At 44.9% G+C, this 9,782-nt stretch overlaps 1 long non-coding RNA gene across 4 annotated transcripts in view; it reads right to left on the bottom strand.

Annotated features, from left to right (window-relative positions):
- LOC108499313 overlaps positions 1-9,782 on the bottom strand; it is an 18,303-nt gene that overhangs the window by 7,087 nt on the left and 1,434 nt on the right. Inside the window, exons 1-5 of one of the 4 annotated variants that reach the window (XR_001875502.1) lie at positions 8,611-8,924; positions 6,995-7,183; positions 6,458-6,622; positions 5,752-5,991; positions 3,713-5,452 (exon numbers count right to left, since the gene is read on the bottom strand). The exons of 1 other annotated variant lie outside the window; for it this stretch is intronic. This is a non-coding gene — a long non-coding RNA (uncharacterized LOC108499313). Of the gene's footprint in view, positions 1-3,712; positions 5,453-5,751; positions 5,992-6,457; positions 6,623-6,994; positions 7,184-8,610; positions 8,925-9,782 lie in introns of those variants that run through there. 2 more of the 4 variants (XR_001875504.1, XR_001875506.1) reach the window with 2 other exon arrangements.

Here is a 9,782-nt window from a genome sequence, read left to right as displayed (position 1 = left end):
AAACAACTTTTGCAAATGAATTGAGGGGGTTGCCACCTGTTCTCTCCCCGTTTCTGTCTTGCAAAAGTGTTTTACAAATTCCTAAATCACTGACCTCTATACCAAAGACATAGCATTGTCTGGCAACTTGGTAGTATTTTTCAAACTGGACAAGCAATTCACCCTTTCAAAGTTTTTCTAGTTTGGATATGATATAGAATTTTACCCCAAAAATTGTTAATGCACAATCACGTATAATCTTGGGAAGACTCATAAGCCAAAAGGTTTCTGTCATATGCTGACTCCAAATGAATCTTGCTACCCACTGTAACACTACTGAGATGAAACACAGACAAATACAAGCACTGCAAAATAGTTAATGTCTGATGTAGAGTTCCCAAACCACACCAGTCTGCCTGATCTTCACAAACATCACTGGTGTGACATGAGCAGCACAGAAACAGATTGTTGTATGCAGCGACAACCCTTAGGCCTCAGGATGTTAAAAGTTCTATAGTTTTCCATTGTCTTCCTTTCCCCTTAGTGACACGTCTGCTCCATCCCAGGAGGCAAAACCAAGCACAATTGCAGACACTCTGCACACAGCATCACATATGTCCTTCACTTCTTGAAGCCAGGGCTTAGCTTTAGCTTTTACCTTTAATACTGCTGCAAGAACAACTTGGCAGCACACAGTTCAGGAGAGTTTGTTTCCAAATTTTGGCTAAATTCATAATACAAATGTAATCATATTATAACTTTCTATGCCGGAGAAAAATGCAAGTTTTGATTCCAACTCCGATTCTTTCTTGCTAGCAATATAATACCACATACAAAGAGAATAAGTGGAAACACCTTGTTGGTGACAGAGATTTCCTTAACTCTGGAATAGTAGATTCAGGGATCTATTAGGGCAAGAGGCCTGCTATACAAGAAAGAATTGCATTTCGTTCTTTAAGATCCATGGCCTGCATTGAATGGTTAATGCATGGCTGTAGTTATTGTTCTGATTAATACAAAGATGATAAAAACAATTAGAACAGTTTCTTTAATTTCCTGTATGTTGCATCCTCTTCTCAGTCTTGAGCTAGGCTCACCGGAGCCACAGATGGGCTCCTCTTATTCATGACAATTACTAATGACAGATTGAGAATGAACAGTTTTGACTGGTGATATAACCAGATGAATAAGGATTATTTGAAGGCATAGGAGAGGTATTGTTAGTCATACCAATTACAATACCAGGTACATCCCAGGGCTTTTCAATATAGACCATACACTTGCACTTGGGATCAAATTAAAGATTTTGTGTCATTTTCTCTCTTTTTCCAAAATTATAATTAACACTATCTCAGCAGGAGACTAAAAATATAACTACAAAATTAAAAATATAACTACAAAGGTCCTTCTCTTCAGAACACCGTAGAAATGTTGCCCACTACTCCAAGAAGGAAGGAAAAATTAATTACGTAAAAGTTAATTTACTTACTTTTCAATATATTTAGCACATTTAAGTCCATGACAGTGAAAAAATACTGTTTGATTATTCTGTTTAATACTCAGTCTTAAGCTACATGAGCAGTTCAGAAGGATATAGAAGGCCAGATTCCAGCTTGCGGCCGGTTCCTTAGATGTGATCTACATCATCTGCTCGTATTTTTAGTTCTTTTACCTATGAAATTTCGGTAAGAGAACAAAATTCACAACATAAGCAGCACAAAGGAAAACAAATAACTAGTTGTAAGAACATGTAACTCCATAATTGTGGAACAACAGCACAGAACAGGTATAAACCACACCTGTTATATTAAAATCCTAAATCACTCACAGGTTTTAATTAATTTCCTGAATGTAAAGCTAACTAAATCTAGCTTTGAGATCGTTATATTGGGAGGCAAACTAGAAAAATTTTACTAAATTCAACCTGACTCTAGTAACTCAGCTTTATTGCAATCTCTACTGATTTCCTGACAGATTATCATGTGGTCTCCAGACATTTCTGCTTTATAAATCAAAGGGGTATAAAAAGTTCTAATTCACGCATCAATGGCTTTGGAAAAGTGTAATTTAGCAATCTGCTCTTTTATCAGTATAAAGTAAATACACACATTTTGCATCTTGTTAGGTTATTTTAAAAAGAATCTGAAATTCATGTAGTGTAACTGTTGACATAACATCAGTGCCAAGAGAGATAAGTCAAACTGCACAGCATAGTGTGTGCCTGAGTAGTGGTTTTAGAAAAGCAATTAGGCTGTATGCTATATCAGCAGTTATAAAACATTTAAAAACGTATAATACGTTTCGTTTGACCAAACTGCTCTGTACATACTGTACGAATCCACGACAGAAGATATATATTAAAATCTGAAAAAAAAATGTACTTGCTGCTATGTTATAAATAGAATATTAACAATTGCTTAAACAGTACATGAAATGCAACTCAAAGTTGCAACTCTGTCATAAACACAGAAGAAAAAAAAGGAAAAAATAATGAATTCACTAAGCTTGACCAAGGAAAAGAAATAATATCAGACAGGAATGTAAACTAAACATCCAAATGTTAAAATCAGCTGAGTAAACCTTCTTAAACACAATTCTAAAGATGTGATTTCCACTGTCACAATAACTTCTCAGTTTATAACAGGAAGATAGAGAGATGTTTTACCTAAGAATTAAGGAAATCCTCAGCCTTCTAGCTTTCCATTTATCCTATTTGCAGATTTGTAGTTTTTGGTGTATAAGTTCTACTCTCTCCGTAGTTCTGAGAAACTGCTGGAGGTGGTTTGAGTCCCACCCAGTTGCTAAGCAACAAATGATCTCTATTGTGTGAACCTTACGTCTCCTCCTGCTAAGGCTGAACACGAAATTTGGGCAGAAGGTCTTTACAGGGGTAAAATGTAACTAAAAACAAGGCAATTCACTAAAGCTTTTATATAAAGATTCATTCTCTGGGAAACTCTTACAATTTCTTGCATGCTAACTTTTAGCAAAACACAATCTTTTAGTTTTAAGTTATCTACAAGTGAGTAGAAGGACTAAAGAGAGAGATTCTGCTTTCTGTTCCCAATTACTGGCATGCCTGGATTCTGCGGGGCAACTCCCCCGCAAGCCAGTCACCGCCGAGCTGCTGTTCCCCGGGCCGCTCCGCGCGCCGTGCAGCTCCCGAGGATCCCCGAAGAAGTCTGGCTGGCTCTGCAGAAGTAGCTGTCGGCGTTGCCTCTGTCACTGAGGTGCCTCTGCCGCCGAGGTGCCCCTGCCGCCTTTCGCCGTGGCTGCCAGCGCCGCCTCCCCCACGGCCGAGCTCGGCGCAGCGGCAGCCCCAGCGCTCGGCTCCCAGCCCTGGCGCGCGGCCCCAGCGCCCGCACGCCGGACTCTGGCAGCTGTTTGAGTAATCCTAAAGGGAATTTTTATGCTTTTATGTGTACCCGAGACACTCTAACGGGAGGAAATTCTCCCGGACTCTCACCTCTGGGTTTTAAGTTACTAACAAACGTATGGTCGCTTCTCCACACACGCACTAGCACGGTACCGTTAGTAATACAGTGAGCTCACAACAACATTGGACACACAACACAATTAACACGAGAGTTAACAAAAATACGGAAAGGCAGTTCTCTAGCCCGCCTCTCCTGTCAACGAGAAGTGGCACTTTTTCGGTGTTGCTCGTTGTGCTAACATAGCATCTTCTAATGCAAGGCTCAATAGCTGCTACTTTCTTTCATATGTAGCATACCTGGAAACGGTGTGGTTTTAATTTTTTTTTTCCCCTTAAACAGCGTCTGTTGCCATGGCAGCGATTCACAGTGGCTGTCTTCCGGGTTCCATGGTGGCTTCAGGCGCCAGCGATGCAGCGCCATCTCGGGACGCGGAGGCTCCCAGCAGCGTCGGTCCAGTTGACACATGCGCAGTAGCGGGCACAGTGAGGAGCGACACTGCCGACTGCGCAGCCGCAGTAGAGAGCGGTGCCGTTGGCACGGCTCCAGCGTTAGTTTCCGCCGCTACTTATTTCCCTGCAGCCTCTACACTTTCTGCTGCCACATACACGGTGCCAAACGGAGGTGATACCGCTGCTTGTAAGGGTCCTAGCATTCGCAACTTCGCAGCCGCGAGCACGGGGATCTCCCCTACAGCGGACCGATCGGGGCGGGGACCCGCCACAGTCCCGCCATTCCCCGACAGAGCTGTTTGAACATTTATGAGGTCCCGTCGCTCAGAACTTAACTCTTGTAGCGACTCAACTGCCAGACGCCAGACCAGAGTACACTTTCTAGCGTCTCCTGATCCCGTAGAGATCCCGTCCCAAAACAATTCCTTTATAGCGTCCCTTGTGGACACCTGAAAGGCGGTGTGAGCAGTGGGAAGTAGATTCTTCGCTCTCACCCACGCTATTAACCCCTTAGGGGCTTTTTCATCAGAAACAGGCTCTCCTAGAGAGATTATATATTGGAGGAGCGTTTCCACAGCCTCATCCTCTTTGGATGCCGTGGGCCCCTTGCTCTCTCCCTCGGTCGACTCACCGGGCCAGGGTGAGATTCCTCTGTACCATGCGCATGGCTTTGTTCTGTGATGCCGGGGACAGCATCACCTCCCACGACCGCTTCCCTCAGCTCCTTCCGTTCGCCTTTACGTCCCTGCAGAACTCGACGAAGTAGGACTCCCTGTTAAACGGGCTCCAGATATCGACGGAGGGGGTCAGACAGAAATGCACACAAATCAATATGATTGGCAAAAATGTCCGCTTTATTAGAGGACAGACAGCTTATATGCTGCCTGTGACACACAGACATGTGATTCTTCCCCAGGTTACATTGGATACATAAGGAAAACATACTGTGGTATACAGTACTAATTGGATAACAGCAGGTGTCCATAAAACTTGTTTTCCTGCCAGAACAACTCCTCCTTCACCTTGGCACAAGGCCTGCAGCCATATTAGTGGCGCAGTATTTTTTTACTGTCTGCACCCAGCCATGCCAAGGTGAAGGTCTCAGAAATGCAATAGAAATTGTTGACGCAATTTCTGTCCGCCGACAACGAGCTCACTCTCTATTTTTTCTTTTGAGAAAAATCAGAGTTTCTCTTCCCTCCCAGGTGAAAAGTGAGTCTTTTCCCAAAAGAGCACAGTCTCTAGTTTTCTCCACACTTCTCTCTCATGGAACTGAACTGTCTCTCTTAGAAGAAACCCATGGAGAAGCCAAGCAAATCTCCATTAACTCTCCAAGTAGCAGAGGCCAAGCCTCAGTCAGCAGCAAGTCAGTAACTTTATTGCTATTTCTGTGCTACGATCAGCTGCCTCCTCCAATATTTCCTGCAATGCTAATGGTAAATCCTTTACACGTGTCATTTCCAAAATGCATGATCACAAAACTTGGCTTTGCTAGTTGTTAAATCCAGGCACCAGGTTGTTACCAGGTATGACCCAAAACTGACTCTAGAAACTCAAACGCACACTGGTGTATAGTTTTTAGGAGAGCTTTAAAATAAAAAAAATAATTAGTTTACACACAAATCCTTCTGCAGTCCACACTGTATAACAACTCCAGTTGCTCACTAAGAGAATTACCTAATTTATAACATTGAACCGCATAACCTCACTGCTTATAAATGTATTCACTGGCACAAAAAAAAATAATTGCAAGTAGTGAGACTTACATCGCAAGTAACTCTTTGCTTCAAAAACAAACAAACAAAAAAAACCCCAAACCACCAAAACAGAGCAGTTAGGTGAACCAAAACATGTCTGGATAAGAACTATTAATCATAAGCTCTTACCTGCAGGAGCTTTAGCTTGTGAACGGTTCCCAGCTCCCACGTTGGGCAGAGTTTGTAATTTTAGCAGACCCTCAGCTGCCTGGCAAGACTCATGTCCCACCTGAGAATGCTGCTTTCACCTAAAGTTCAGGTCTGGAAGCAATACGTGGCATAGTAGAGGACTGGATAGAAGGACCTACTGCTGCCACTCCCCTTGGAGCAGAAGCCACCGGCTGTGGTGAATTCCCATCTGAAGAAACCCTTGGGGAAAAAAAAAAAAAGATGAAAATGTAAAGAATTTTATGCCGCAGTATCTGTCCAGAGCTTGAAACAGAAGTCACAAAGGACAAAACAAGTAGCAAATGATACCTCAATATTAGAGGCTTTTTTGAAAAAGCTTTAAGCATTATAACTATATAATTAGGGTTTATTATATATTATAACAAAAATTATAAACTTGAGGTAGAAATAGCAAATAAAAAAAAAAAATCAACAAAAACCTTAAAAAAAAATCCATGACAACATAAGAAGAGTTCTTGCCTGTAAAGAGTAAGTAGGTTAACACTAATGTACCATGAAAAGGACTTTAATAACACAAGATTTCCACTACATATGGATCAAGACAACAGGTCTAGCATCTGAACAGACTCCCCGACAAGCAAGTTTTTACTTCAGACTGTCCAGGTAACAAAATTTATGTTGTTGTTAGAACATCTCTCACACTTACCGGTACATTCTCTCCCTGGGACAGAGCTGCCTTTCTCTTCCCCAGGCGCTCTGGCAGCTCACTAACACGCTTCTCCAGCACTGCCACCTCCAAGCTGCGCTCCTTCCAATGCTCCCTCTGGTGCTGCAGCCTGGCATTCTGCTCCTGCTTCACTTTGTTCCTCAGCTGAAAAATTTCACCAAGCAGTGGGGCAGGAGGGGAAAGCAAGGAAAAGAAAAACAAATGAACTTTCAGGAGAGGGGATGGGAATCAGTTACAAAGAGAAAAGCCATTGAAAAAGTGAAGTTATGTCTTCTCTCCAGTGAAAATATTGGTTAGTCTCCAAATTTGCAGAAAGGAAAGGGATATGCACAGTGTGCTCCTTCCTCCCTTTCCCTCGAGCTCGGCACAATCACCCCTCCATCCTCAGCATGCAGGCAGCCACACGGGCCCGGCAGGAATGGGAGCAGTGGCATTTCTTCCCAACGAGCTCAGAAAAGGACCCAATTGTCTTTAAAGCCCTTAAGAGTTGGGGGTCACAAGCTGGTTTTCCATTACCTGCAGCTCCTTGGACACACAGTGGGTGGAGCTCAGCTACAGGTGACAGGTTGTCGTGGTAACCACCAATTCGTCAGCCCTTCCTCAGCATCTCTGGCAGCCCAGGCAGTTCCTCTGCTTTCGGCACATCCAGTGCCAGCTCGCGCCGCTTCGGCTGCAACAGGCTCTTCAGCTGGTCCCCCTCCTCCGCTGCAAAGGACGAGAGAGAGCACAAGAGCTGCCCTGAGGAACAGCCCAGCGTGGGCTGCTCTGCTCCCAGGGCAGTGCTGCAGGGCACCCAGAGAGCACCCTGCCAGCCTCCAGAGCAGGGCTGCACAGAGCCAAACCTGCTCCTCCGCCCGGCAGGCGCACAAGCAAAGTCACCAGCACCATTCTGGACATTTGGTCTCCTCAGAGCACTGACGGAGAGGGAAAAAGAACATTTGGTTCACTGTCCCAAGTACGGAAACAAACAAAACCACAACACCAGACTGAATTCACCTGCAGAAGCCCAAATTCACCGAATGCCTGCTGAATTCAGCAGGAAGACACTCACTCAACCACAAGGCATCATTTCAAACTCTGCATTTTAAGCCCTAAGAAGCCAGTAACAAAACACTAAAGCTGTTTCATTAAACACAGACTGGGAGGGCTTTTTAGGGTCTATTACAAGCACCTGTCATCAGCTGCTCCCATTGCCAGAACGGTTCTAGCCCAGAACAAAAGGCTGAGAAATCAATAAGAATTCCAGCCAGTGCCAAGACTAGATCTCTTGGGGACAGTGCCAGGAAATAGAGTCACGTGCTCCAAGATCTTGAAGATCCAAGATCTTATAGGCATCCTTATAGGCCTCTAAACTGATGTTGATTTTGTGCAGTAGAACCCAAACAGAAAATAGATTCTCCCCACAGAAAACCTCCTTTGCTTTATCTCGATGGAAAGCACGAGGCTTCCTACTAAAACAACGTATTTATATTTCCCCTTAACAAACCAATATCTTTTCATGCAAGGCAGGCTGGCAACAAGTTTTGCACAATACGGAGAGAGAGAGGATGAAAAGCTAGGCAGAAGACGTGTCACTATTAAGTCTGAAATCAATCTTTCTCATGGCATCATTGTGCTGAACTACAAGCACCCAAGTCGGACTGTAGCAAGCCTGACCCTGGGCAGACTGGCATCACTAACGAGGAAGGAAAGATGCCGCCAAATATGTGGCCATTAAATCGCCTCTGGCATAAAAGGCAACCTGGCTATTGGGCTAAGCTTTGCTACAGGCCAAGAAAATAACACTCTAAATGGGCAGGGTATTGACACCGAGGATGGAAACAGTTACCGTGGTACACAAAGGTATTCAAGGCAGGGGAAAAGCCCACATTGGGAATAAAGAGCAGACGTGTTAGGCTCCAAATATAGGGTGCTTCCATGGCATACTTTAAAATAAAGGAAGAAAGTATATTTTGTCTGAGGTAATTCGTGAGTGTTCTTGGCGAACACAAGATGTGAAATGGTTCTGATTAACATTGCCTGGAATGCTGTAAATAAGTCCTGCGAGTCACCGAAATCACCTGCAATTTCAGAGTTCCAAGAACTGTATTTCGTGAAAAATCATGGGCTACTTTCCCCCAGCAGCAACTCACCTCATTTCCCAACGCTGAGTTTTTTCTGCTCCACGTGGCCTTTCAGGGCTGTCACTTGCTGAAGTCTGGCTTCTTGATTCTCAGCAAGTTCCTTTAAGCGCTTTGGTTTCTCCTGCTCAGCAGCTTTGCCATTGCTGTCGCTGCTCTTGCTGCTTCGGGAACTTCAGGCTTTGTGGTTCCTGCAGTCCAGACGAGGACTTCTTAAGTTATTGTTTTCAATGGGAAGGTAGGGACAGAAACAAGCGATCCCAAAACTTCAAACCCATCCCCACAGCAGTCCAGAGCAGCTCGAGCCCAGTTTCCTGCCTTCCCAGGGCCGAGCTCTTCTCTCTGCGGGGCACCCGCCAGCCGGGCACTGCCCTGCCCGGCGGCCCCAAGCGCTTCAGGCACCGGCCCGGGCAGCGCCTTGAAACAGGAGGCTAGGCCCAAAAGAGTTAACTAAGAAATTTGGGCCTGCTAACAAGCTACCAACATCCAAGACGATCTGTGCTCGTTCTGTTCTACTTACTGGACCAAAGCTTAAGAGAATAGTACAGGAACATGTAATAGGCCTAGAAGCAATAAATTAGAAATACATCAGGATCAGGTAGACATTTGAATAGGAGAAATAGGCCGGGAGCCAGGGCTTTTTCCAAGCCTCAGTGAGCGGTTCAAGAACAATGGAAGAGAAGAAGGGTCAGGCTGAGGAAGATGAGTTTAAGCCCCCAGACCCACCAAAATTGAGGGCCAAGAGAAGCACCGCCCCAAGCCCCGCCTGAGCTCCACCTATACTCCGCCTATTATTAATATGCATAGATAGATGTTGTAATCACTTGAATATGCATTTAATCACATCTGAAGATTGTATAAAAATGCTGATTTTGTGTGAAGCCTTTGAGCAAGTTTGTCCAGCGTGAGCTGGCTTGCTCCCAACGTTGAATAAACAAATACCTTGCTGCTTAAAGATAAAAAGTCTCTGAGCAGTTTCTAGGACCGATTTTTCGGATTCAGCCTCGCTCTCCGCGGGCACCGCTTCCAAGCCCGCCCCGACCGCCGGGCCCTGCCTCGCAGTTGCCGCCTGGCGGACACGGCCGGGAGCGGCACTGCAGCCGCCCCCCCCCCCCCGCCCCCACCCCCAAAGACCTCAAGGACTCCTAGAGCGCAGATTGACAAAAATAAACGTCCTGCAAGAC

The sequence above is a fragment of the Lepidothrix coronata genome, unplaced genomic scaffold (assembly GCF_001604755.1).
Source record: "Lepidothrix coronata isolate B3197 unplaced genomic scaffold, Lepidothrix_coronata-1.0 Scaffold2, whole genome shotgun sequence".
In the NCBI taxonomy this organism is placed as follows: Eukaryota; Metazoa; Chordata; class Aves; order Passeriformes; family Pipridae; genus Lepidothrix; species Lepidothrix coronata.
This window is presented reverse-complemented; position numbering and strand designations above follow the sequence as displayed.